The sequence below is a fragment of the Megascapheus bottae genome, chromosome 30, assembly GCF_031878675.1.
Source record: "Megascapheus bottae isolate mThoBot1 chromosome 30, mThoBot2.hap1, whole genome shotgun sequence".
NCBI lineage: Eukaryota > Metazoa > Chordata > Mammalia > Rodentia > Geomyidae > Megascapheus > Megascapheus bottae.
The window spans coordinates 6,765,522-6,793,477 of record NC_143538.1 but is presented as its reverse complement, the minus strand read 5'-3'; the positions used below and the strand labels follow the sequence as shown (position 1 = coordinate 6,793,477).

At 35.6% G+C, this 27,956-nt stretch overlaps 1 long non-coding RNA gene and 1 other non-coding gene across 3 annotated transcripts; both read left to right on the top strand.

Annotated features, from left to right (window-relative positions):
• The first annotated feature begins 478 nt into the window (after window positions 1–478).
• LOC150044360 (uncharacterized) lies at window positions 479–27,554 on the top strand. Of its 2 annotated transcripts, XR_016533214.1 has the most exons (8): window positions 479–1,256; window positions 15,046–15,099; window positions 16,369–16,469; window positions 17,087–17,151; window positions 18,566–18,758; window positions 20,409–20,511; window positions 24,500–24,535; window positions 25,642–27,554. It is a non-coding gene; the product is annotated as an uncharacterized LOC150044360 (long non-coding RNA). The 2 variants fall into 2 exon arrangements; XR_016533213.1 differs by lacking the exon at window positions 479–1,256 and having other exon boundaries at window positions 8,547–15,099.
• LOC150044361 (small nucleolar RNA SNORD64) lies at window positions 3,613–3,679 on the top strand. Its single transcript, XR_016533336.1, has one exon. It is a non-coding gene; the product is annotated as a small nucleolar RNA SNORD64 (small nucleolar RNA).
• Window positions 27,555–27,956: the final 402 nt, after the last annotated feature.

Below are 27,956 nucleotides of genomic sequence, written 5' to 3'. Positions count from 1 at the left end.
AGGGCCTGAGCACCGTCCTTGGACTTTCTCAAGGCAAGAGCTCTACCACTTGAGCCTTAGCACCACTTCTGGCTTTTTTTTCTATGTATGTGGTACTGACGAATCAAACCTGGGTCTTCATGCATGCTAGGCATTATACCACTAGGCCAAACTCCCCGCCCACTTTATTCCTTTTTTGGTGCCAATCATGAGGCTTGAACTCAGGGCTTTGGCATAGTCCCTCGGCTTTTGTGCTCAAGTCTAGTAATCTATTGCTTTACTTGTAGGTTTTTGGTGGTTAACTGGAGCTGAGTCTTACGGATCTTCCTGCCCAGGCTGGCTTCAAAACACTGAGATCTCAGTTCCTCAGATCTGAGTCTCCAGAGCAGCTAGGATTAAGATGTAAGCCACTATTGCCCAGCTGTGTTGTTGTTGTTGTTGTTGTTAGTTGTGGTGCTTGAACTCAGGGCCTCAGTGCTGTGCCTAAGCTCTTTTTCTTTTCTTTTTTTGCCAGTCCCGGGCTTGAACTCAGGGCCTAAGCATTGTTCTTGGACTTTCTCAAGTCTAGAGCTCTTATCACTTCAGTCATAGTACCAGGCAGTTCCGGCTTTTTCTATGTATTGTAATAATGAGGATTAGAACCTGGGTCTTTGTGTGTTCTAGGCCAAACTCTGGGCCCTCTCCACTGAAGGGATTTTTCCCCCCTGGGAATTCTGGGCCTGGGCGCTGTTCCTGAGCTCTTCAGCTCAAGGCTACTGCTCTACCCCTTGAGACACAGTACCACTTCTGGTTTTCTTGTAGTTAGCTGGAGAGTCTTACAGACTTTAGAGCCTGGACTCACTTTGAACCATGATCCTCAGATCTCAGCCTCCTGAGTAGATTACAGACATGAGCCATCTTGCCAGGCTTTTTAAGTTTTAACCTGTCAAAGCCTCCCAATGGTTGTTGGAATTAACATCTTACAAAATAGATGGTTTCTTTACTTCTCAGTTCAACGTTTTTTTTTTCTTGATGGCCATACGGCTTTTGGTCTACCTGGTAATCCAGGCCTTCAGTACATTTTGTTGGGGTTTATTTTTCGAATACAGTTTTATATCCTTTTCATTGTCTGCCAGCCTTGACCTTGACCAGATGAGATGGCATACATACACTACTACTATCCTATTGACTGTGTGGAGCATGTCAGAATTTTTACCCAGGCTATTTTGCAGTCCTAGAACCTTGACCCTCCCAAGAAGTGTGTATTATAGGCTTAAGCCACATACCTCGCATTTCAGGTATGTATTTATTTGTTTATTGTCTGTCTCAGGGCTTGAACTAAGTGCTATCCCAGAGCTCTTTTGCTCAAGGCTAGCTCTTTTAACACTTTGAGCCACAATGCTATATCTGGTTTTCTGATGGTTAATTGCATGTAAGAGTCCCAGAGACTTTTCTGCCTGTCTGGCTTTGAACCATAATCCTTAGATCTCAACTTCCTGAGTAGCTAGGATTATAGTTTGGGAGCCTCCAGTAACTGGCATAAATTTATTTTTTGTGCTCGTCATGGGGCTTGAACTCGGGCCTGAGCAGTATCCCTGAGCTTTTGTTCTCAAGGTTAGTGCTCTACTATTTGGAGCCACATCACCATTTTCAGCTTTTAATTGTTTATTGGAGATAAGAGTCTCATGGACTTTTCCTGCACAGAGTTGGTTTTGAACTGAGATCCTTAAATCTCAGTTTCTTGAGTACCTAGGATTACAGGCATGAGCCATTGATGCCTGACATGCATTAATATTTTTTTCCATTCCTGAGGCTTGAACTAAGGGCCTGAGTGCTATCTTTGGGATTTCTCAAGGCTAGAGCTCTACCACTTGATACACAGCACTATTTCCAGCTTTTTCTATGTACATGTGGTGCTGAGAAATTGAACCTCACTCTTCGTACATGCTAGGTAAGCACTCTACACTAAGCCACACTCCCAGCCACACCATGAATATTTTTAATAGTGTGTTAGAATGCTGAATCTTTTGTAGAAAGTTGTCAATTTGTTTTTCTCAGATCTATCAAGGGAATGATTTTTTATTTGAAGTATAGGCTTAAAAGTATATTTTATTATACTTGAAGAAGTACTCCTTGATCTATGATCTTCAGAATGAATTTTAGGGCAGAAGCATGAAAACCCAAAATCTCTTTTTACAACTTTATTAGAACCCTTAGGTGGCTTACTTGGTCCATTGTCATTGAGCATTAATATTTTGAAAGCAATCTTTCTTAACAGTAGATGCCCACAGTTGGATTGAATGTTAGAAAATAAATACATGGTGTCCTTTATGCTTTCTTTTATTTATAGAAACCAAACAGGATTGACCTTTTTTTTGAAAATTATAGATGGCAACCCTTTTTGTATGATTATTTCTTCTACATTGATAAATCTATTGTTTGATCAGTTGTCTTAGGAAGTTCTTCTGGAAAACTTGCAAAAGTATCACATTATCACGTTCTGCCTCACCTTGTACTTTAGTGCTATAGCCATTCTATCTTAAAATTCATGAACCAATCTTGGCTAGCTTTAAAGTTTTATCTTGTAGATTCCTTCTAAGTTTCACAGGATTTTGAAGATCTAGGGCTCTTCCCTGTATAAGGTTTTGGACCAATGATGTGCTGGTTTGATTCAAACCAGCAGAACAGAAAGAATAGATTGGATTTAGTCTGTGAAACTCAAGATCTCAGTGTCATTCTGGAAGATTGCTCTGTGTGTGTGTGTGTGTGTGTGTGTGTGTGTGTGTGTGTGTGTGTCTGTGTCTGTGTCTGTGTCTGTGTCTGTGTCTGTCTGTCTTTGGGTACATGTGACTACCTGCCAAGTTATTTTTCATGTGTTTACATTTCCTTCTCTTTCAGTTGAATTACGTTGCTTCTGTTTTACATCTACTATCATAGAGCTGATAATTCTTCTTCCTGAACAAGATAACATGGGCAGAAATTTACTAACTAGTTTAAATATTTATTTACTTATTTTGATACTGAGGATTGATTGGTTGCATCCTCAGTCTCATTGTCTTTTTTCCTCCTATGTGCTGAGGATCAAACCTAGAACTCTGTATAGGCTCAACGTGTCTCCTGTCATTCTCCTACATTCTAAGTTTATTTTTATTTTGTGTTGGTCATGGTGCTTGAACTCTAGGCCTAGGTGCTCTCCATGAGCTCATCAGCTCAAGGCTCCACCGGTAGATCCACAGCACCACTTTCTGGCAGTTTATTGGCGAAAAGAGTCTCATGGACTTTCCTCCCACGATTGGCTTTGAACCTTGATCCTCACATCTTGGCTTCCTAAGTAGGTAGGATTACAGATGTGAGACACCAGCCCCAGCTAAGTCCCCCCCCTTTTTTAATGTCTCAGTATACTTTTGAATTTTTTGTCCTTTGGTCCCATTTCCTTTACAACAAGTTTAGAGTTGTGCTATCACATGTTTTATTTCTTTTTTGTTGGTGGTGTTTTTGGTTGTTTGATTCCTTTTGTGTAGAGTATAGTCATGTTAACTTAACTGGCCTTAAATTCGTGATCTTCCTGCCTCAGCCTCCCGAGTGCTGGGATTATAAACAGGCATCTCCTTTTGTATATAATTGCTGAGACATACCTTGTTGAAGACCTTGGCTGGATTTATGATGAGCTATATTTACTGAGCATGATGAGATGAGGCTCAATGTGATTACTCTGAAATCTAGCCTAAGTGTCAATGACTCAAGTGGCAACTATTGCAAATATTTGTATCTAAACTAAATTTCACAAGGTTTTTCTCATCAATATTTTTCAGAGAAAGAAGAATGGAGTAGATTATTGTTTTCCATAAACTAGAGTTGAATTCAGGGCCCTTTTATTTCGACTTTGCTCATAACTGGCGCTCTTATCACTAAACCACACACCTAGCCTCTCTTTTTTGCTTGCTCAATTGAGTCCTGTGGACTCAATTCTCTCTTTGGACCATAATCTCCTAGCTTATAAAGATACCTTTTTTCCAAAACAGTATAGTTGTTTCTGGATCAGTACACTTGCATTTTGTGGAGCATCAGATATAACTGGAGTTTTTTTGTTTGTTTCTCTTTTTGTTGGTTATTATCCTTGAACTCACAGCCTAGGAACTACCCTTGAGCTCTTTTACTCAAGGCTAGTTCTCTGCCCACTTCTGGTTTTCTGTAAGTTTTAATTGGAGATATGAATTTTATGGACTTTCCTGCCCAAGCTGACTCTGAGCCTTGATCTTTGGATCTTAGTGTCATGAGTAGCTAGGATTACAGGGATGAGCCACCTGCACCCAACTTAATCTGTTTTTTGATTGTTGTTGTTTTTTATTCTTTTTTTTTTTGCCAGTTCTGAGGCTTGAACTCAGGGCCTGGGCACTGTCCTTAAACATTTTTTGCTCAAGACTAGTACTTTGCCACTTGAGCCACAGTGCCGCTCAGCTTTTTCTGTGGTACTGAGGAATTAAACACAGGGTTTTGTGCTTGCTAGGTGAGGACTCTACCACTAGGCCATACTCTTGGCCATAAGACTTTTTTTGTTGTTTGTTTGCTTTTCTTTTTGGTTGTGGGACTTGAACTTTGGGCCTCATGGACTTCAGTGCCTCAGATCCCAGCCTCCTGAGTAGCTAGGATTACAGGCGTGAGCCAAAGTGGCCGGCCTTTTTTTTTTTTAAATCGATTGTGAATTTTAATTGGCAAAGTGAGGACGTGGGAGCTGCTAGGTATTTCCTCCTGAAAATTAGCATCATTTACTTAACCTTGTTAAAAGTTCAGCAGTATGTTTATGATCACTGTGAATATTTCTTCATTTAGTCTATAAAGAAGAAATTTATACTTTATTGTTGAGATGCTGCTTCAGTTCAAGTTCCATTCTTAAGTATTAGTGTAAATTCCTTATTAATAATTATCTATATCTTGATAAGATAAAGGTGGATTATTAGAAGTTTTTAAACAGTTATGGGAATGGATTCACGTTTTGTAATTGTTGCTAGGTCTGAGAAATGATTTTCTTTTTTTTTTGCCAGTCCTGGGCCTTGAACTCGGTCTGGGCACTGTCTGTGGGCTTTCTCAAGGCTACAGCTCTACCACTTGAGCCAAAGCACGATTTCTGGCTTTTTTCTATGTATGTGGTACTGAGGAATGGAATCTGGGTCTTCGTGCTTGCTAGGCAAGCACTGTACTACTAGGCCAAACTCCTGGCCCCTGAGAAATGATTTTCTAAGTATCATGCTTCTGGGGTCTGTATTCACTTGGGTTTGAACTTAGGGTCTTGCCCTTACTTGGCTTGCTTTGGTTTCTTGCTCCATTAGATTTTCCACGTGAACCATACTTCCATCCCTGCCTTTTTTTGATTACCTTTCTTATTTTTCCAGTCTTGAGGCTTGAACTCAGTACCTGAACTCTCTCTTTGAGCTTCTTAGTGCTATGGCCTGACTACTTGATGTGAAGTAGTCTGAGAAAATCGTGACAGTTGAGCAGTCATCTGGGATGATGCGCATTTCCTAATCACAGGCCCTCATCGCTGCCCTTGAGATCCCAGAGCATCATTGTCCTAGACCAAGTCATCTGGGACTAGTGGAGCATGGAATTCACTGTTCCAGCTATAGTTTGTATCTCTCATTAGTGGTGGGAAGTTTTGGCCTTTTTTACGTATAAAATATGGAAATAGTTTGACCTAGGCAGGTGCAAAATCCTTTTCTCTATCCCTAGCACTGCAAATGATGACATGGCTACAAATGATTTCACCTTATGTATGAATTACAGGGAATTAAAAAACCTTGAGCTTTTACAGAATTAACAAGCAATATAAAGTTAGCATTCTTCTTCAGTAAGCTCATTCCTGCACTGTGGTAAATGTTTTTGCAAAGAGAAAGAATAGGAAACGTATCCCTAGGATATTGTTAAAATTGTTTTGTCTCACAGGTAAGGAGAGCTTATTTTCAAATTGGCAGATGTCATTTTCCCAAAAGAACTCTTACAGAATAAGAGATTTATTATATTCATCAGGAAGCATTCATTTTAAGAAAGTGGTAGTATGTAACTTGATTTGCATAGGTGGACAACATAATGAAATATCTTCCTATGTTGTACTTATAAATATGAATATGACCAGTGAATATTGAAAGTTGTCCTTATTCATGAAGGCAAAAGCTTATCACTTAACAAATAATGAACCAGCTGTATCCTGTATTCAAATTCAATTAAATTTGACAAAATACAATTTTTTGTCAGTCATGGGGCTTGAACTCTTGGACTGTGCGCTGTCCCTGAGCTCTTCAGCTCAAGGTTACCACATTACCGCTTCAGCCACAGCAACAATTTTAACTAAACTTACTTTAGGTTAAAAGAAGATATAATTTCAATAAGATTCCAAGAAAAAAATTGTTCAAACATACTATGTGACTATATTTATGTAATTTCTATATTATAATGTTATCTTAATATTTTTCCCATTAACAGCTTCATGGTTTTAACATATACCTGTAATATTAGCTACTTAGGAGGCCGAGATTTTTGTTCAGAGCCAGCCCAGGCAGGAAAGTCTGTCAGACTTTTATCTCCAGTTTACTACAAAAGCTATAAGGGGAGTTGTGGCTAAAGTAGTAGAGCAGAAATGTTGAGCAAAAGCACAGGGACGGCACACCAGTTTTTTTTCCATTAACATTTCTGTTTTATGATTAACTTGATACATATATAAATAATTATTCATGTATATTTAGTACATTTGGACAATGGCATTTCATTGTCTAACCTTTGTAATGTCTTTATTTTGGAAAACAGGCATATACCACTCTAACTAGCCACTGTGCTTAACGTATAGCTGGGATAACAGGTATTTGCCTCATCTCAGCCATTGGATGAGATAGAGTCTTATGAAATTTTATGCCCAGACTGGTCTCAACTTGTTTATCAAAAGAGTGACATTATAAAAAATCATTAGGCTTAAAAATGTATTATTCTCTGTATTATCTTATATTTAAGTCACTGTAAAAGAAATAGTCACCAAAAGGGTATCTAGAAACTAGTCAGTAGTACATATCATAGTCAGTAATACATAATTTCAATTACATTCAAAATACCTTTTAAATGACTATATTTCATTCTCAGTTCAATTTCATTGTCAATTCATTGTCAGTATGAAAGCAGAAAAGTAGTTTTTAGTTCTGGATTAAAATGGAGCCTAAAAATTTCTTTTAGAAATTTTATTCATGACAGACTCTTCACTCTTACTGAAACTCAATCTGACTGTTACAGCCCTGCTTCTCCAGCTGAAGGCTTTGTTATCCAAAATGAATTTATAAACTTTGGACTTGATTCTCTTACTTATAGCTTTAGATTCTGTAACTTAATTATCCAGCAGATTAATTTATGAGAAGACATTATAAACTTTATTAAGTTTTTTTCATAAATGTGCAATGAGCATGTTTTAAGAATGTGGTTTAAGTGGTGGAGTGTGTGCCTAGCAATGTGAAATTCTAAATTCCAATGACACAACAGCCAATGCAAAGCAAAATACAACAATAAAAATCAGAAGTGGCGGGGCCGGGAGTTTGGCCTAGTGGTAGAGTGCTTGCCTAGCATGCACGAAGACCCGGGTTTGATTCCTCGGTATCACATACATAGAAAAAAAAAAAGCCGGACGTTGTGCTGAGGCTCAAGTGGTAGAATTCTAGCCTTGAGAAAGTACAAGGGGCAGTGCTCAGGCCCTGAGCTCAAGCCTAGGACTGTCAAAAAAAAATCAAGTGGCACAAAATGATGTAAGCACATCATGATGTTAAGAGCACCTGTAATGACAAAATTTGGGTAACTCCTACTTTGGAGACTACAGCCATGTTTTGTTACATAACTTCTATTTCATCCTTGTGAAAAATAAATTTCATCCTCACGAAAAATAAAAACATCACTGCCACGGATAATTTTGGGGAGATTAGTAAGTCTAACACAGATAAACTGGAGAAACATCTCAAATGACTGACTCAGCATTAATTTATTTTCTAATTCTTTTAGAGATTTTAGGATTACTGCTGTGCAAGTATGCACCCCTGGATATAGAACTATTACTGAAACCTGTTCTGGCAACTATCCTTCTAACTTCTAAGTATTTCCTGCACTTCTAGACTCATAGCTACTTTCACTGAAGATTCATCTCAAAAATGCCATAGCTACTTTCACTGAAGATTCATCTCAAAAATGCCATTTGAAATATAGTTTGCAAATGAATAAAGACTTCCTTCTGAATTGAAAATTATTTTGATTATGTGAGACTTCAAGTATTTGATCTAGTCTTCATAAAGTCAAGTGGACAACTGACTTATAGAAATAAATGTGGATAGAAAGAGAAGGAAAACACTAGTATTCACTAAGAAACTTCCTAGCAAAAGAACATGAAACTTAGATTGATAGTGACTTAAACTTAATCCTGCATTTAAAATATTTAAGTTTCATTGCATGAGGGTTTGATTTATCAAGAAAAGTCTCTTTTTGTTTTTAGTTGTATGCCTGTCTTCGTAAAATTTATAATGAATTCTTACATACGTAATAATATACAACAAATAATTTTATTTTCTTCTGAAAATAGAATAATGTTACAAAACAGCTATAAATCTTGAAATATTGGTAGCTTTTCATGACGTGCTTAATTTAAGAAGCTATTTAAATATCTGAGGGAATAGTGCTTTCATAATGGTATTGAGAAATGAACATGTGTGTTTTTCATTGCCTCTTAGAATCTAAATGATATATTTTAATTGTATTTTGTATTTTAATTGTATCTTATAAGTTTCTTAAGACATTATTGGTAAGAAACAAATGCCTAGGTTTTGGACATGCATCTATTAAGTTTTTTTAAGTGGCTGTTAAAATATAAGTGGTAGTTTTCTAGGAAATTTTCTAAAATGATGCCCAGTGAAAATTACCTTAGAAAGGAATTTAATTTTGGCTTTCTTTATGAGGTAGTAAGGGTGGTTGAAAACAAGGGAATATTGTTAATTTTCTATGTTAATATATGGATAAAGTAGCCAAATATAATTGCATTTAAATTTTTAATGTGGAAATGGATAATTATGAGTTTGCTAAATATATAGGTGTTCTAATGCATACTGACAGAAACAGAAGCCCAGATTATTGTTGTGTGTTTGTTCTTCTGGGGTACTTTTTGCAGTTGTTAAATATGAAATGGGATTTTTTTTGTGGTAGGTTGTGGGTCTTGAACTCTGGGCCTGGGCCTGGGCCTTCTCCTTCTCCCTGAGCTCTTCAGCTCAAGGCTAGCGCTCTACCACTGGAGCCACACTGCCACTTCTGGTTTCCTGGTGTTTCATTGGACAGAAGAGTCTCATGGACTTTTGTGCCTGGGCTGGCTTTGAACAGAGATCCTCAGATCTTAGTCTTCTGAATAGCTGGGATTATAGGTGTGAGCCACTGGAGCCTGACTGGAATGGGATTTTTTTTTAAGATTAATTTCTATGGAGTAAGATTTTCATGGTGAAATTATAGAAGACATACAATTTACAAGCAATAACATTCAAGATTAAGTGGGCATTTTTATTCTTCATTATATAGTTGACAAAAAGAATGTGTTGTTGATAGGTGGTTGATATTTTGCATTTGATGGGTGCTTAAATTGCTCAAATACAATTCTGTGTATTGGCTCAGAGGAATTTCTAACCTCATCTTTATTAGGTAACCTTAAGATGTGAATATATGAAATATCGGGGTAGATTTAGAATACTAGGCTCTGAGAGACTAGTTTCCCAAGGAAGTTTTACATGGTTTTATTCAGTGTGAGGCTATTGAGGATTTATATATTTCATGTATTATCTAATGTGAAGTGGATTGTGTTTGCCATTGGGAAATTGAATAGCCTCCCAAGGATTGTGTAGGTTATCTGACATAAATTACCTATTGATGATGGAGTTATATAAAAATATACATATAATACTTTGCTATAAATATGATGAGGTTAAAGATTTTAATATCTGATTTGCTATCTGTGCAGACACAACTGTAAATAACTAAAGATTTCGAGATGGAACCAGTATACATTGCAAAAAAGAATTGAATGGAAATTTAGTTTTTCTGATTAATAGATCAGTGGTCTCAGTTTTTATGTTGTGTAGTATGTGTATCAGGAAATGTTATAAGGAGGAATAGTGTGTTAATGCCACTCTGATGCAATAACATGAAATGTCATTGGAAAAACTTGTTGAGATTTCCGGTGGCTTTCAGATCTGTTTACACATAGTTTTCTGTAGGACCTAAAAATTTTCATGATGTCCATTTGCACTAGTAAGACACATTTCTATATCTCAGTGAGATTTGACTTCAAATAATAATGATTTTTGTTGAATATGCCTGCAGTTTAGAGGATGTTAACAGTGGCATATCAAGCCTATGATCATGGGCTTGTTATTGGGACATTTTATTTATAGAACCTATTAATTTTAAAATGTAGGAGATATTCTATATGCATTTCTCAAAACAAGCAAAGTGAAAATTAGGTTCAATCCCCAATACTTTTTAGAGCAACTATAAGTAATTGAGCAGCTTATGTGAAATTTTGTTATATGAGTATAAACTAAACATAAATTATAACTGCAATGCTTGATTTATGAAGATATCTTACCTACATATCCTGAGTATATAGATTTATATGAATTCAGAAACATATCCTATGTTTACATAAAACAGCAGTAATTTGTAAGAAGACTTTTATGATTATGATGAGGCAAATGCTATTTTCTAGTTTATATTTATACACAGAATATTTATATTTTAGGAATAATTGATTGAAATAGTAGAAACATTAATTTGATATGCTATGAATGCTAGACTGTGGTTATTTGGCCTATATGGGAATATATTATAATATTTTTATAAAAAAGAAAGCATTGCTTGACCATGATGTAAACATTAGTTAATGAGTTGTGTTTAAAAAGTAGGCTTTGTTTATTTGCTTCATTTTTGTTTGTGGGGAGATTTGTAAAGTTACTTATCAGAGTACACAGAAGAGTGACATATTTGCAAAAAAAGGTAAATTTATATTTTCCCATTTTATTGACTATCTTGTTATTAAACATGCTACCCGTGTTTATTCAGTTGTGGAGTGGTTTGAAGAGCTGTACAGCATATGTTGGTTACATGAATAATACACGAGTTTCTTATGTAACTAGCTTCCAAGATTTCTTCATACACAGTTTTAATATTACATGATAGTTAAAATGTCCTGGACATAGAGAAGTATTAGCCCCTCTGATTTAGTTTTTATTTATGAGGAAGTTTATTTTGTAATGTGCCATCTATACATATACTATGTATCTTTGTATATGTGTGAAATTTTGTATTTTGTCAGTATGATGAACCTTTTGTATGTTTAGAAGCTTCAGAATTGAGTAGTTTTTATAGATTGCTTAGTCAGTTTATGTTTTATCTCCTCCACTCAGAATCTTTATTCATGTACATATATTAATGCAAGCATTTGCTTGTTTCAAGATGTGTAGAGTGCTTTGTGGTGGGAGGAATGTGGAAAAAATTGATAATTTAGTCTCATGACTTCCATAGGTATTCCTCTTCATTTATTTCTGCTTTTGTTTTGTAGAGATGGTGGCCATGCATATTTTTAGATCACTTATTAAATCAATTGAAACATTGAGATGATTTTAAGAGTATGGGTGGGATTTTAAGAGTATGGGTGGGTTGAGCTCACTATTCTTTAAAACACGTTCATAGATGTTTCTCAATAGCTTCTCACAATTTTAAGTATATGTATTATTTACAAATAGAGGGTTAGAAAGCAAATATATTTTTCTCTGCTATGTTTATTAGAAGTTTGTGATGGCTTTTATTGTATTGATGTGATTATGAAAGATAAAAATGCATATTTCATTAACATAATCTTTGAATTTATATGGTATTTGTATATATACTTGCATATTATAAAAATACAGTTGCTCAGTGCCAGTGGCTCATGCCTGTTACCCTAGCTAATATGGAGGCTAAGCTCTGACATTGTGGTTTGAAGTTAGCCTAGCAAAAGGTCTATTAGAGTTTCATCTCCAATTAATCAGTAAAAAGTTAGAAGTGAAGCTGTGGCTCAAGTGGTGGAGCACTAGCCTTGAGCAAAAAGGTCAGGGATAATACACATGCCTGAGTTCAAGCCTCAGGACTGACACACAATAAAAGAAATAATAGTTTTTGCTGCAGTTTTAGTTAGAAGTAAATCTCTATATATCTTTGGAAAGAGATATGAAAGAAATGTGAAGTTATTTTCCTAGACACTAAAGCTCATGATACATTTCATTTTCCTTGAAGTCTCTAAAGTCTCTAAATTAGAGTCCATAAATTACATTATTTTGTGTTCATCTATTGCTTGGCAAAAATAACATAACTTTGTAAATAATGGGATAATTAATTTTTAAAATTTATGAATCTAGTAACTTTAAATGTCTCAATTTTTTAAATGTACTTTTAATATTATTGTCTTTTGCAATTAAGGTGGCACTTACTAAATCATAAGTAGGCTCATGAAACTACACAAAATTTATGTCCTGGACAGTAGAGAAGAAATCACAAGACAATGAGCCTTACCTCATTTCCATAGAATAGTTGGCCATTTTATCAAGTAAGAATTGTATATTCAAAATAATTAAACAAAAATGACAGGTATGTTCATTGGAGATTTGGCCTTTATATATTTTCCAGCTTCCAAAAATATTTTTTGTCCTCGATACTGTAAGCTTTTAAAATATAATTGATTACATTTTGAGATTTTGTACTACCTCTTTGGAACAATACGAAATTTTGTATGTGTTCCCTTGGTTGCATGACAATATTCAAGACAACTTTGTAAATAATAGTCAAATACAAAAGTTTAATTTTCACATCTAGTTTTTCTAGATGGTACAGAATCTTCTCACAGAGTATAGTTTTATAAATAAGTCATTGTGAAATTTCATGATTTCTTTGTATCTGATTTTTTTAATGTATTAGATTAAGTGGTTTATGCGAATTGGTGTATTTTATATGTTTGTTGGATTTCTAGGAAAAGCAGAAATTTGAAAAGGTATCTCTTTTCAAGTTTGCATTCTCACCCAAAGCAAAGGATTATATTTTAGCCATAGCTTAGTGTAGTATGCATTTTATTGCATATTTAAAGCCATAATCATGATTTGGTAGTTTTATTGATGATAGATCATTGTGGATAGTTTTATAATCATGATTTGGTAGTTTTATTGATGATAGATCATTGTGGATAGTTTTATAATCATCATAGGAAATATTTTTTAAGATAAACATCTTTCTACCTCTGAATTATTACCGTGTACACTTGGGCCGCATGACAACATTCAAGACAAATTTGTAAATAACCAATGCTATGACATTTACAAAATCGTTTTTCAAAATGCACAGAATCTTAAAGCATAAATTTTTAGCTTTTCCATTGTTTAAAATCATAGAAGGGATGGGTGCTGGTGGCTCATACCTGTAATCCTCGCTATTCTGGAGGCTGGGATCTGAGGATTATGATTTGAAGCCAGCCTGGGAGGAAAGTTCATGAGATTCTTATCTCCAAAGAACTATTGAAAAGCCAGAAGTGGGGCTCTAGCTCAAGTGGTAGAGCAGTAGTCTTGAGCAAAAACAATGATAGCAACAAGGCCCTGAGTTCAAGCCCCAGGACTGGCATAAAAAATATACTTAAGATGATTCCTGAAAATGCTTTTTATAAAGCAGTAGTAATTAATAATGGGTCTCTTATCCCTGTCCCACTTTGATGTTTTATATTGGGTTTGGGGGAGATTTCTTAGTCTATTTGATGAAATTTTTCATTAGAAAAATAATTTATTAAAGAAACAATGAGATGTATTTTAATATTTAGAAATAAAAAGTTGTGAGAAAGGAGTTACTGACAAATTTAGATCACTAAAATCATTGTTATTTTTGCTATGCTGTATTAACTTGCTAAAATCATTGTTACTTAAAAATGCTGCAGTTACCCTCTGGATGCTTGTTTACCATAATCCTACTATATATGCCTTCCACATAGCTGGGATTTTAGGTGTATGCTACCATATATAACTTGTTCAGATTGTATCTAGTTCACCAGCTATTTATTTCATGGAAATACATTTGATTTCCTCAATATCTGGAGTGTGTGAGAGTGATAGCATGCTGTACTTTTGTCAGCATTGTGTTTTTTTTAAGCTTGCAGATATTGAAAGTAGAAAAATTTCTTTAAAGGATTCTATGTTGTATTGGTCAATGTATAAAATGAAACATTTTTAAAACAGCAGTTTGCATAAGATGATCTAATTGGGAAAGTATATAAAATTTCCAAAATGTTATAATTGCCTAGTAGAATTTTAACAATTGCATATCCCAAAGATTTGCTAAGAAGAAAATTTTATTACTTGAGGTATGAAAATATGAAAGTAACTGGAATACTCACCATTGAATGAAGCTTTCTAAAAAGGTTTTAGCTTGTTAATGTATGCATGCTCATGAATGTAACTCATTCCTGAAATATTACAAAATGAAAGGGCATTCTATAGAATTGTCAATGGGCACAATAGATTAGCTTTCTATTGCAGAATTATGCATATTCCTTGGGTCTTTCTAACTGAAATGTTTTGAGTTACAAAGTATGAGTAATGACATTTTCAGGGTCAAGTAATATCATTGGTACAATATGAATGATTTCTTAATTCTATTTGAAGTTTTGAACAAATGCAAAACAAATACTTGCAAATTGTTACATGATAAAATGTAGAAGGAATGAATGGTTTATATGTGACTAGAATATTATCTAGACTAGTATATGGATTTTTATGCTCCCTTATGTAGTGATGAGATTTAGGAAGAATGCTTCTGTCTGCATTGAAATTTTTATAAAAGCATTTACAAATGAACACTTAAGGAAATGTGAAAGAGACAATTACTTGGTGTTTGTTTACATCCCTGCTTATCAACACTGTGGGAACGTTTGGTTGTGTTATCCAACTTTATATTCCTAGCAGCTCTTACAAATAATTTTGTGAAGAACATTCAACATAGAAACTTTTGCATCAAATTTTACAGTACAGAAAAGGATATTGATTATTCCAAGAAAGAAAGGAGAAGATGAAATTTCAGGTAGGAGCAAACAATTGTATTTTTTTATTACTAAAACTAAGTTAGAAATTAGTATGTTAAAATTCTCTGGAAATGTTTAATTTTCATAGTGGCATAGACATTGTGAATATTAATTAGATAAATAAATTGTTGATAAGGTCTTACTTGGGATAAGTTGAACGTGCTCAGGTTTTTTTTTCTGTCTGTGGATGTGAATGTATTTGTGTGAGTGTAAGTGTACAGTGTTTGTGGATTATTATCAGGGACTCATATATGCTCAAAAATGATATACCACTAGGCTTAATCTCATTCCCTTATACAATTTGATGCTAAGAGAACAGATCGCTTGTGTGTGTGTGTGTGTGTGTGTGTGTGTGTGTGTGTGTGTGTGTGTGTGTGTGTTTATTATCAGGGACTCATATATGCTCAAAAATGATATACCACTAGGCTTAATCTCATTCCCTTATACAATTTGATGCTAAGAGAACAGATCGCTTGTGTGTGTGTGTGTGTGTGTGTGTGTGTGTGTGTGTGTGTGTGTGTGTGTTTATTATCAGGGACTCATATATGCTCAAAAATGATATACCACTAGGCTTAATCTCATTCCCTTATACAATTTGGTGCTAAGAGAACAGATCGCGCGCGCGCGCGTGCGTGCGTGAGTGCGTGCGTGCGTGCGTGCGTGCGTGCGTGCGTGTGTGTGTGTGTGTGTTGGTCCTGAGGCTTGAACTCAAGGCCTGGGCTCTGTCCCTGTGCTTCTTTTTGCTCAAAGTAGTTGCTCTACCACTTGAGCCATGGCCCTGCTTCTGGTTCTTTTTCTTTTGAGATAAAAGCCTCACAGTTTCCTGCTGGGGCTGGCTTTGAAATGGGAGCCTCAGATCTTAGATTCCCTAGAGCTAGTATTACTGGCGTGAGCCACAAGTATCTGGCTTATTTGCTTCCTTTTATGTGGCTAAACTTCTGTTCCAAGGATTTTCAAGGTTTTAATATAAAAAAGGGAAAATATTTAAATATTTTCAGTGTTTGTGGGCTTTAAAATGAAGTATAGCCTGGGGTTATAACTTAGTGATAATGCACTTATATAGCATGTATGAAGCCCAGGATACAATCCTTAGTAACATATATATTTTTAAAACCCAAATTACAAAATAACTGAAAATGTGGAAGTTAGGTGCACCATAACTGGTTGAATTGTTTTGCTGGTCAAATTTTTGTGCCTAACCAATGTAAGGATATCTGAATTTATTTGTATTTGGTTTACATCCATCTCTTGTTATATTGTATTTTTAGGTGACCATAATGAAAGCCATATTTGGAGCTAATGATGAAATCATAAGGAATACTCCCTTTGAGGACCTTTATAGTTTTCATGTCTTCATTATGAACCATAGGTAAGAAGTTTCTGGGGTTGGCGGCATGGCCAGTTGGTAGAATGCTAGCCAGTGAGCAAAAGTATTGGGTTCAAGTCCTGGTCTTATACCAAAAAGAAGTTTCTGTTGCAGTTTTGGAGTCGTGCATTAACTGAACTCAATAAGAAGGATTTTTAACATTGCTGCAAACATTGAGTTTTGCCACTTCAGAATTTTGTGGCATACTGAAGAATTAAGTAATTGACTTTTTTTAAGTTCTGGGTATAGTACCAAGAGCCTCAAATACTGTAGAAAAATATTTGCTTTATAATCAAGGTACTTCTCTTGCTCTTAATGATCTTTTGAAAAAAATAGTTTATAAAAATATGCTATAGAAAAAAGATAGATAAATGGAATGATCTTTTTCTTTAAGTTATGCATGTTCTAATATACTAGCATAATTAATATAATAAAGGAAATGATCAGTCATCTTTGTTGGGAATTATGAAATTGATATTTGTGTTTATAATACTGTATAATGATTAAAAATACAAGTACCATACAGGAGTTTTGATACTGAAAGTTAGTGATCACTGAAGTTGTAATGTCAATTCAGCTAAAAAATTGATTAAGGAAGAATTGTTTTTAATTATTAACAGAAATTTCTAAAACTATTGAACATGGACACCCACTTATCTGCTGTATTTGCTCTTTCATCTGTGTGGTATGTATTTCATCTTATAGTATTTTTTCTTGTTTGGAGATGAGCAAACAGTCATTTTTTTATTACTAAGATTCACCCACTATTATTTCATGATCTGTTGAAATATTTTCCTTCATGTGTTCCCTCACCAAAATTACCTTGGAATGCTCCACTGGAAATAAGATAGATAGTAAGGTTCACTGAGTGCATATTTTAATTGATAGTGGTTCTTGTCCTATTTTATATTATGCATACTTATATATTGTTTTAAATACAGATTATGTTGCTATATATTATTTATGTAATAGTTTTATACATATATATCCTATATATAGAGAGAATATAAACTCAGCTAAGATAATCACTTTGTTATATCAGAAGAGTCTGGAGGGGCTGGGAGTTTGGCCTAGTGGTAGTATGCTTGTCTCTCAAGCACAAAGACTCAGGTTCAATTTCTCAGTACCACATACATAAAAAAAAGCCGGAAGTGTCACTGTGCCTCAAGTGGTAGCCTTAAGAATTTATCATTCTCTAGCCTTGAGAAAGTCCAACGTCAGGGCTCAGGTTCTGAACTCAAGCCCAGGACTGGCAAAAAAAAATAAGAGTCTAGAATCAGGATATCTGGTATTTTCTAGTAAGTATTCAGTACTGGCAATCGCGATAAATGTAATTATGATAATTATGGTAAGGGTAATTATGATGATTGATAAGTGTATTATATCATAGTCACTAGGGTTTTTATACTGTAATGTAGTTACTATTTCTTCTGAAATGTGTTAGTTCCTCTATTGTTTTTACTAGAATGCTAATGCTTGATTTTTAGTTAAGAGAATTTATGTATGTTACATATGATCTCTCTATATATGAATGCTGTAGATGAAGAGAATTGTGAGAATATGGGCAAATTATTCAAAGTAAATATTAGTCAATGAAGTTGTAAAATTAGGGCTATTGTCTGATTCCCTTATTGATAGAAAATTCCAAAAAGGATTTGTATATTAGAACAAAATCTAGATATATAAGGCCATACAGTATGACCCTAAATGTAAGGACTTCTAGGATATAGAAACAAAAGCCATATAATGACTGATTGTTGTCCTTAATGTACTATGTTATCTCTCATCTCTTTTGCTGTCCCTTGGTTATCTCATATTGTTACAATATTTCACCTTGTTATCTGATATATTTTATATGTGCTTAATTGGTTATTTGAAATTGGATAGGGAAGGGGGGAAATAAGATGAGCGGGGCGGGGGAGGGAATTGGGGACCATGACATGAGAAAGGGTATCAATGTTTGTGAAGTAATGCACCTTCTATCTGGTAAATATAATGTAACGCTTCTATTAATTACAATAAAAATATATGGAAACAAATTTATATAATTTACTTATTGTGATGACACTTTTTCCCTTTTCCTTACTTTGTCTCTTTAGGTGATTATTGAAAAGGACCTTATGCCATTCTTTTTCAACTAATTGAGTCTCCAAAATGAAGATGGTTCTCATAATGCTTAGGCAGTTCTCACTCGGCATGAGTGGCGAAGGATAGATCTTGCTGATCAGAAAACCTGCACTCAGAAAGCTCATTTTGGAAAGAGACTGAAATGATGCCTTTGAAGGAAATACTGTTAGTATTGTTGGAGAAAATCTCAAGAGCTAGATATATGGAGACATTAGTACACCGATGACCTCAATGTGGGGGAATTAACAGTGCATCCATAAGTGTGAAGTGATAAATACATGTATTTATATAGTTATTGCTTGAGTAAATTTGAAAATAATTTTCAAAATTGTTTCAAAAGTTGAAAGAGCCAGGTGCAGTGGCACATGCCTGTAATCCTAGCTATTCAGTAGGCTGAGATCTGAGGATCATGGTTCAAAGCCAGCCCAGGCACTAAAGTTGGTGAGACTCTTATCTCTAATAAACAACCAGAAAAATGGAAGTAGCACTGTGGATTAAGGGGTAGGGTGATAGCCTTGAACTGAAGAGCTCAGGGACAATGCTAGGGCCAGATTTTAAGTTCCACAATCAACAAAAAAAAGTTGAAAGAATAAATTTTTTTCAATTTTGATCCTTAGGCATTGTTAACTGTATAGTTCTTAAAAAGATTTCTAAAATAATATTTTAGTCTTTTGTAGTGTTGGTCCACTGGCTAGGGCTTGAACTTAGGGCTTGGGTGCTGTCCCTATGCTTTTATAGCTCTCCACCACTTGAGCCACATTTCCATTTCCAGCTTTTTGATGCTAATTGGAGATAAATTCTCAAGGACTTTCCATGGCTGCCTAGGTTGGCTTTGAACTGTGATCCTTAGATCTGTGCCTATGGAGCTGGTAGAGTTACAGGTGTGAGCCATCAGCCTCAGACTGCCCACTATATTTTTACATTTATTTATTTTTTTGCCAGTCCTGGGACTTGAACTCAGGGCCTGAGCACCATCCTTGGGCTTTCTCAAGGCTAGAGCTCTACCACTGGAGCCGTAGCACCACTTGCAGCATTTTTCTATGTATGTGGAACTGAGCAATCAAACCTGGGTCATTGTGCATGCTAGGCAAGCACTGTGCCACTAGGCCAAATTCCTGGCCTATATTTTTACTTTTTAAGTGCTTAATTTTCAATTCACAATGTTATTTGCAAAAATCTAGATTTAAGTAACTTCTCTCAGACTAACTTCTTAAATTTTTTGAATCAGTTCTCATTTCTGACTTGGTAACCATATATTCTTAATTCCTTGTGATAGCATAGTGCATAGAGAGTGCTTTGACTTGTCAGTGCTAAGCTAAATTATCTTCATATTGCCTGTTACTCATTTGTGTTACTTTATTTTCTATTTTTATTTCTCTTGTAATAAATATCTTTATTACTTAGTTTCAATAGGTTATTTGTAACTAATTTTATTATGAATTGCAAATGAAATGTGTTTGTTTTTTACTTTTGTTTCACAAAAATCATGTACTGAATTACAGCCATTTTGTTTGATTTTTTTTAAACTTGAGTTTTGTGTTTTTCTTTCAAAATGTGGTTACATTAATGTCATACATCTCCTTATTTTTGTTTATTTTGTCATTTCATTTCATTTGTCCTTGTGGTGTTAATGCAATAAACATTCCAGTTGTTCACCATGACTTGAACTGTGGTGACTCATAGGGTCTAGCATAATTGTAGAAAAACTAGCAACTATAACTGGGTACATTTCCTTTTCACTTTCTATAAATGCTCTTCTGTTTGTGCTTTATTACCTATACCATTGAGTTCTATCTCATTTCTCTTCTTTTTCAGAATATTCCCTGTCTAATTCACATGTAATATTTCCATCCAGTTTAATAGATTAATTAGGAGTGATTACATTTTTTAACATTGAGTCTTCTTATCCAGCTGCAAGGTATGTCTGTTTCTAATCAAATTATTATGTTGCAATATTGAAAGTAGTTATTGAGATAATTCAATGTTTTCATAGCAATACACAATCAGGGTCTATAGATGATTGAGCACATATTTGTATGTATTTTTGAATTTTTTGTACCTATTCTGGGGCTTCGACTAGAGAACTGTCCACTGTCTCTGATCTAATTTTGCTCAAGGCTTAGGCTTTAACCCTTGAGCCAAAGATCCATTTCTGGCTTCTTGTAGAAGTTTAGCAGCTATTAATCTCATAGACTTTCCTACTCAGGTTGCCTTCAAATCCCCAAATTTGGCTTCTTAGATTTCTTTATACTGATTCTTCTTGTTCTTTCAACATGCCTATGAGTAATCTCTGAATATGTAAAAGTACATGTTCTTCCATACAGTATCATCTGTTTCTCATTCTCTCCTATTCCCGTCCCCCTCCCATCTCCACCCATGAGTTGCAAAATTCATTCTCATCATTGTCCAGTTAGCTCCTCCTCTGCTTTATTTTTTCACTCCTTTTCCTTAGAGCTCTGTTCCCTCTACCCAACCTCCCACAGATATGCACAGGAATATACCATATAGAAGGTAAAGAATACAGAATCATAAGAAAAGAAAAAATGCAAAGTCTTGTTTCCTTATTGTTGAAGTTAAGAATTTTTTAAAGCATAAACATTAGTGGTATAACTACAATCAAATCATTATATTGTTAACCTTCAAAGAGGTATTTTTCCTCTTAGAACATGGAAATTAAGCCGGACGCAGAGGCTCATGCCTGTAATTGTAGCTACTTAGGAGGCTGAGAGCTGAGGATCATAGTTCAAAGCCAACCCCAGGCACTAAAGTCTATGAGTTTTTTATCTCCAATTAACCACTAGAAAAACTGATGCTACTGGAAGTGGCACTGTGGCTCAGGGGGTAGAAGTCCAATAGCCTTGAGCTGAAGAGCTCAGGACAGCACCCAGGTCCAGAGTTCAAGCCCTATGACTGACAAAAAAGAAAACTGAAACTATCCTACTTTGCTACTATTCTATTATGAATGAATAATAGATATTACAAGAATATTTACAAGGGATATTCATCTGTATTTTGTTATTGTCTGGCCTTGTTTTCAGATGGCTTCCTTATATACATTATTTAGAAATGTTTAGCTTCCTGTTAGTTATTATACCCTTGCTTGACTTCTCTTATGAGGCAATTAGTTACAGTTATTTTTCCCCTTTGTGGTATTTTTCATTGAAGTTTTTTTTTCATTAAAGGTTTTTTGGGGGGTCATAATTATTCTAGTTCCTCCCACTTGTTGAAATAAAATTGATCACAGCCAGGCACTGGTAGCTCATCCCTGTAATCCTAGCTGCTGAGGAAGCTGAGATCTGAAGATAGTGGTGCCAAGCTAGCTGTGGGAAGAAAGTCCATAAGACTGTTCTCTCTAGTTAACCACAAAACTTAGAAATGGAGCAGTGGCTCATGTGGTAAGAGTAAAAAAGCTTCTGAGACAGTCCCTAGGCACTACCAGTACAAAATAGAAAGGATCTTCCCGCTCTCCTCCGTTTTTAGGGGTTGTCACCGGGATTGACAGGACATTTAATTTTGGTGTTTGTACTCAATTCAGCATCTTAGGTCATTCAGAGTTTACAACAGTTCTGGGACTACTTTTCTGGCATTTCTTAGTCTTGAGTATTTGTTTTTACCAGTATAATACAGAGTATTTTAGCCTTCCTATGTAGCCTAGTGTACTTTAGCATATAACTTACCTACAACTTATGATACATCTTTTTTAATTTTTATTTTATTTTTTTGTCAAGGTAATGTATAGAGGGACTACAGTTACATTCGCCAGGTATTAGGTGGATTACTTCTCATACAATAATACCCCTTCTCGTATTTTTTTTTGCCAGTCCTGGGCTTGAGCTCAGGACCTGAGCCCTGTCCTTGGACTTTCTCAAGGCTAGAGCTCTACTTGAGCCTCAGCACCACTTCCGGCTTTTTTCTATGTATGTGGTACCAAGGAATCGAACCCAGGTCTTCATGCATGCTAGGCAAGCACTTTAACCACTAGGCCAAACTCCCGGCCCCGAGCCTTCTCGTATTTTTGTCCCCATTTCCATCTCCCCACCCACTCCTAACTTATGGTACATCTTTCTCAGCCTTCCAATTTCTGATATTACAGAAATGGGCCATCACATCCAAGTATTTTAATCCCTTAAGATACTAGAATTTGAACTTCAGTGTGTCAGACAGTTGTATAGAAAGGTCTCCATTCAATGCATCTTGCTGCACATTATAATTTTCTGCCATCTCCTCGTGTCTCACAACCCCTTTTATTTCCCCAATCTACCTGTTTCCTTTTTTATATATGTACTTCACATACATTGAATAAAATGCTTGTATTTTCTTATCATTCTTCTTCCTTTTCATCTACCCTTTAATCTTTACCCAACAAAATGCACTTCAGCTTCCTGTTACTCATTTTATTAAGCAGCACAATAGTTGTTTAAGAGGAATTGTTCCTTAAGAATCCTCCACTCAGTGTACCATACTTGAGTCTGATTGTGTATATATACATGCGTTTTAATATGTGTTTACAATTTAGATCTAACTTATGAGTAAAAGCATGTGCCCCTTGTCTCTCATTCTGATTTATTCCACGTAATATAATTTTTCCTAAGTCCATCCATTTCCCTGCAGATGCCATATGTCTCCTGATTGATGTACAATTTTATTGCAATGCACATATATACATATATACCATACATATGTATTCTTGTACATATTTCTTTATGAAAGATGAGTGAATTTCCATGATGTGTGTTTATGTGTATACACATGTGTGTGTACATATGTGCACAACGTTTTCTTCATTTTCTTATCTACTAATTACTTAAGTCATTGTTTCTGTTTTCATGACTTGGCTGAGGTGAATAATGCAGCAGTGGACATGAATGTGTGAATGTCTATTTCCTAGTTTGTGATTTCTTGGACAAATGTTCGAGATTGGTGCTTCAGGATCATAGAGAAGTTCTGTGTTTGTTTGTTTGCATTTCCAAACAGCCTTCTATAGTCATTGCCCTAGTTTATGTTCCTAGTAATAGTGTAATAGGGTTCATTATTCCATGCTATTTGCATCATTTGTTGTTTGCATTCTTGATGATGGCCAAGTTTCCTGGATGAGATGGAATCTCATCCTCTCAGTCCTGGGGCTTGAACTCCAAGACTGTGTTTTCCCACGGCTACAGATCTACCACTTGAGTCAGTACCACTTCTGGCTTTTTCTATGTATATGGTGCTGAGGAATCAGACCCAGGTCTTATACATGCTAGGCAAGCATTCTACCACTAGCCAAATGCCTAGGCCACCAGCCTTAAATTTTTTTGCAAGTCGTGGGGCTTGATCTCAGGGCCTGAGCACTGTCCTTGGACTTTTTGTGTGTGTGTGCCAGTCCTGGGCTTGAGCTCAGGGCCTGAGCACTGTCCTTGGACTTTCTCAAGGCTAGAGCTCTACCACTTGAGCCTCAGCACCACTTCTGGCTTTTTTTCTATGTATGTGGTACCGAGGAATCAAACCTGGGTCTTCATGCATGCTAGGCAAAGCACTCTACCACTAGGCCAAACTCCCGCCCCCCTTAAAATTTTTTAGTTGATAATAACTATTTTGAGATATACCATTGGAAAATGATTATAGAAAACGAGACTATAAGCAAATTGAGAACGAGTAAGAGGGTCTTATCAAAACAAAGTCACTATCAAACAGGGCTCGCTGCATGTAATGTATGTGTTAATAAAAGCACCAATTTGAAGTTAGTATATTACTAAATATAATTTAAGATATTTCTAGTACTAGTAGATGGCCAATGTGAACAGACCCAAGGGCTAAAGAATATTACAGTATTGAAGAGGTAAAAAAGTCTTAACATCTTTTCTATAAAGACACAATCTAGGATTCTTTAAATATTTTAAACATTCCTTATTCTTTTCTTTCACAAGCCACTTTCCAAAGGACCAAAGACACTTTTCCTGTAGGTAAGTTCGTTAAGGACTATTCTTATTTTTAGAAATTGTTTTGGCTACGCTGATTATAAAGCAGATTCTTGTCTAGATTTTTCAATTACAACGTTATCTAAGTCTTGAGGCTTCTTTTTGTCACTCTGAAGGCTTGAACTCATGTTCTGAGAACTTTCCCTGTGTTCTTTTTGCTCAAGGCTAACACTTTACCACTTGAGCCATAGCACCACTTTCATTTTTCTGGTGGTTTCCTGAGTAGCTAGGTTTATAGTCGTGAACCACCAATACCTGACTCCTTGAGACTTATTTTCAGTTAACCAGCCAAAATGCAGAAGTTGAGCTGTGCTCAAATGGTAGGGCCCTAGTCTTGAGCACAGAAACTCAGGGACAGTGCTCATAACCCAGTACATGTACACGCAAAACAAGTAGAGATGCCAGGTGTGGTGGCTCACACGTGTAATCCCAGCTACTCAGGAGGCTGAGATCTGAGGATCATGGTTCAAAGCTAGCCCAGGCACTAAAATGTCCAGGAGACCCTTATCTCCAATTAATCACCAGAAAACCGGAAGTGACACTGTGGCTCATGGGTAGGGCGATAGCATTGTGCTGAAGAGCTCAGGGACAGCTCCCAGGCCCAGAGTTCAAGTCCCAAGCTGACAAAAAAAGTAAAGATCTGTTATTATTGCCGTGTTTAGTGATATTGATAGTTGAAGTACAAGGTATTTCCTATTGTACTACTAGAATTTGTAAAGGGAACATCCATGAAAACATATTGAATAGCTATTTTGATGTTATGAAAATCAGATTTTTTCTGGAACAGAAGATTGTGAAATATACAGTGTACTATTAGCAGTTTCTTACACAGTTAGGAATTATAAATCCTAAAGTTGTACGTATATTTTACCCCTAGAAGTTGTCACATTGTATGATAGGAGACTCAAATCACAACCAATAGACAAAGGAGGTAACATGAGAGTTTCAACATTTTCATCAAGTCTGTTTATGTTTCTAAGGATTATTAAACTTTAACATTGTGAGGTTCTTTTTTATGCCAATAGATAATTAAATATATCCATTTTAAAGGGATGCTTCCATTTGCAATCTCCTCATTTGTACTCTTCCAGGTGGAAGACTTTTGGACATGTGCATCACACATAATTTCTGCAATGGTTTTATCCACACCACTTAAGTATTGCCATTATTTATCCTTTCTGGGATTTCCCTCCATCTGTATATCTCACACCTTTTATAGAAGACTCCCTGGAAATAGAAAGTGACCTGCTATTCAGCAAGTAATTGCCTAGAATTTTGAATATTTAACAAATGTTCTCATTATATCTTGTGCTTCTATTGCCATATATTTCCTACTGTATTTTATTTACATGTTGCTTTGCAAATACAAAAATTGTGTGAGCAACATAATTAGTGAAATTTCTTGGTGACCTTTGTTATACTGCAGGTGATAATAAGGCATTCTACTTCCATGAGTGATTACTGTGTACAGTTTTGTAAGATATTTGCCCCTTCATTTGAGTAAGAAAGTCCACAATTTTAGGCAGGACTTAAATAAGATCACCTTGAACATTTGCTATCCAGTTTACCTTTTGGTTGAATATAATGGGTCTCATTCTTGGTCAGAAATGGACTGATTGTACATTGCCTCTTTTCCAATGCTTAAACCTAAGATTAAGATGCCAACAACTTTGAATGTTTAACAGAGAGCCAGAACTTTATATTGACATTCACAGACATGGAGATGCCATCTTATAGAAAATGTAATCCCATGAATTTCTTGGTAGTGATCTCTTCTTTGAGGTTGGAATAAAATCTCAGTACTAAGTGTTTTTTAAATTTTCTACATAATCTAAATTTTAAATGCATTTCTACTTCACCGAAGTGAGGTTACTATATACTACTGCTTATTTCTAGAATATAAACTGTTTTGTCCACCAGGGAAACATTGGTTACATTTCCCAACCTATTTTAAGAAACAAGTTTAAATAAGGAGAGCATTCATAAATATTTCCTCCTCTTATTTTAGTCTAACAAGGGCAATTGCTAGGATTCTAAAACTATAATACTCCCTTTATTTTGGTAAGTTTGTCCACAGAAGATTTAAATTCTTAAATATATGCTGCTATCCATATCACCTTTCTCATTATAATTCATTTCTTTCTGGTGGAGCGTTAGCCTTGAGAAAGCTCAAGGACAGTGTCCAAGCCCTGAATTCAAGCCCCAGAACCGGCCAAAAAAATTCATTTTTTTCAATTAGATCCTGAAGTATGATCTGTGTTCTTTATACAACACCCATTTACCTTATAAACAGTAACATTTCCTATTATAATGGCATTACTTTAACATTATTTTGTTTTCATGGTACGAACAACCAAAGTTTGTTTTAAGGAGTGAGGCCTTATAAGACCATGTAGGTGCAAATAGTCAACTCTGCCATTGGAGTGTGAAATCAGCTATGACTGATAAATAAATGTATATAATTGTGTCCTAGTAACAATTAACTCACAAAAAACAGCTAATAGGCCAGATTTTGAACAATGTCTACAGTTTCCTTGGCCTTAAGGCATGGGTTCCATTTTATTATGAGCAAGTCAGGTAGATGCAACAATCAAAATGGAGAAAATTTCATTTTGTGTCAGTTTTCTGAATCTTCACTATTATAAAGTATGGAGTTAAATTAACAGAACAAAAATACTTTAGGTCTTTGTCTTCTTGGCTTTTAAATCTCAGTTTTCTATATATTTTCCCCTCCTGCCCACCTTTGCACATAGGTTAATAGTACATTCGAAAATGGCCATAAAGGGCCGGGAGTTTGGCCTAGTGGTTAAAGTGCTTGCCTAGCATGCATGAAGACCCAGGTTTGATTCTTCGGTACCACATACATAGATAAAAGCCAGAAGTGGTGCTGAGGCTCAAGTGGTAGAGCTCTAGCCTTGAGAAAGTCCAAGGACAGTGCTCAGGCCCTAAGCTCAAGCCCAGGACTGGCAAAAACAAAACAAAAAAAAACAAAAAAAAAAGAAAATGGCCATAAAGCCGGGTGCAGTGTCTTATGCCTATAATCCTATAAAGCTGCTTAGGAGGCTGAGATCTGAGGATCACGTTTCAAAGCCACCATGGGCACTAAAGTTCATGAGACTCTTATATCCAATTAACCACCAGAAAACTGAAAGTGGCACTGTGCGCAAGGGGTAGGGCCATAGCCTTGAGCTAAACAGCTCAGGGACAATGCCCAGCCCAGAGTTCAAGCCCCATGACCGACAAAAAAAAAGTCATAAAAAATAATGAAGAATTCAGTGATAGACAATAGTCTGATTAGTTATTCTCCAAGCATGACAAATGTGAAAAGTTTATCTTATATTTAGTGGTCAACCAATTTTCTAAGGTTTTATAAATTTATGTGATATCTATTTACAAATGAGTGATT